Below are 1488 nucleotides of genomic sequence, written 5' to 3'. Positions count from 1 at the left end.
TGAAGGGAGCATATAAACAGGAGGGGGAACACCTGTTTTCGAGGGTGGATAGTGATAGGACAAGGGGGAATGGTTTTAAACTGAGACAGGGGAGGTTTAAATTAGATATTAGGAGGAACTTTTTCACGCAGAGGATGGTGATGCACTGGAGCAGGCTGCCTAAGGAGGTTGTGGATGCCCCATCCCTGGAGGCATTCAAGGCCAGGCTGGATGTGGCTCTGGGCAGCCTGGTCTGGTGGTTGGATGACCCTGCACATAGCAGGGGGATTGAAACTAGATGATCATTGTGGTCCTTTTCAACCCAGGCAATTCTATGATTCTATGATTCCACGATTCTATGATTCTGTGATTAAAAGTTATCCTCTAATTATCTCTGAACAAAGAATTGAATCTTTGCTTTTTCTAAAACAGTAATTTTGTGCTTTTATCACTTAAACCCTGAGGTGGGTTGAGTAACCAGTAACTGGTATACAATACCACTGATTCTTGGGGAACAGCTTGAACTTTGCATTTAAAGTGCATCAGCTTTACATTTACAAGTGCTTCCAAGCAGCAATTAGTTGTGGATACAGCGAGGCAGAAGGCAGTGGAGGACCCAGGAAGGTAAGGCAGAGAGAATCAAGTTTATGGCTTTTACATGTTCCCAGGTGAAGCTCTGGTACAAAGGCTGAGAGGACCTTCAGCCCCCAGGTCTTTATTAGAGACCTGTCTTCTCCCAGGTCTATCTACACGTCACATGGACTGGGCTGGAGGGTCAAGATAGTGCTATGTAAAATGAAAGGTGAAGTCTCAGAGCTTTCTGATCTGAGCCTTCATGGCAAAGTGGGAGGTAAATAGCCTCATTCTTTATCTGAAGGATTTCTCATTGGACTTAAGCCTCTGTGCATTCAGATTCATAGGTATATCAAGTGATGGATGGTACCTGACACTAGGATGCTTCCTGACTACTTCATTAGTGTCACAGAGTAAAATTGCAGAATATTATAATCCAAATGGTCTGCTATCAGATATGGAAGAAATGTTGGGTGTTTTCTTCAATGTGTATCCTGAGCTAGAAGAGAGAAACATGAGAATCTTATTTCAAGGCCACTTTCTCAAATGTAAATTTGAAACTCTTGCTGTAACATAGAAAACCCTGGAGACTGAAGCCCTTCTGTTTATTCACAGAATGGATATGGCATAAGAAGCACATGTCCTGATTTCCCCATTCTGCTCTCCCACTAGCAAGGACCAACTGCATCTCTGGGTGAGAAGTGAACTCTACATCTCCCTTCAAGACACTTTCCCTTCTGCTGTGTCTTGTCTATCTGGGAACTTTGCACTAGGCACGCTTCTTTTTAAAAAGCCAGTGCTAATTTAGCTTAATTCAGTTAGGAACCAGTTGGAGTTAAACCAAAGGCTTCAGCAGCTGAAAGGGAAATGGTGTTGGCAGGGAATGACTCAAGTTAAACTAATGTGATGGCCATCTTCATTAGACCAGGCTTGAGA

This window comes from Meleagris gallopavo, chromosome 3, assembly GCF_000146605.3.
Source record: "Meleagris gallopavo isolate NT-WF06-2002-E0010 breed Aviagen turkey brand Nicholas breeding stock chromosome 3, Turkey_5.1, whole genome shotgun sequence".
NCBI classification, from domain to species: Eukaryota; Metazoa; Chordata; class Aves; order Galliformes; family Phasianidae; genus Meleagris; species Meleagris gallopavo.
The sequence above is the reverse complement of the archived record's forward strand: the minus strand, read 5'-3'. Positions refer to the sequence as shown.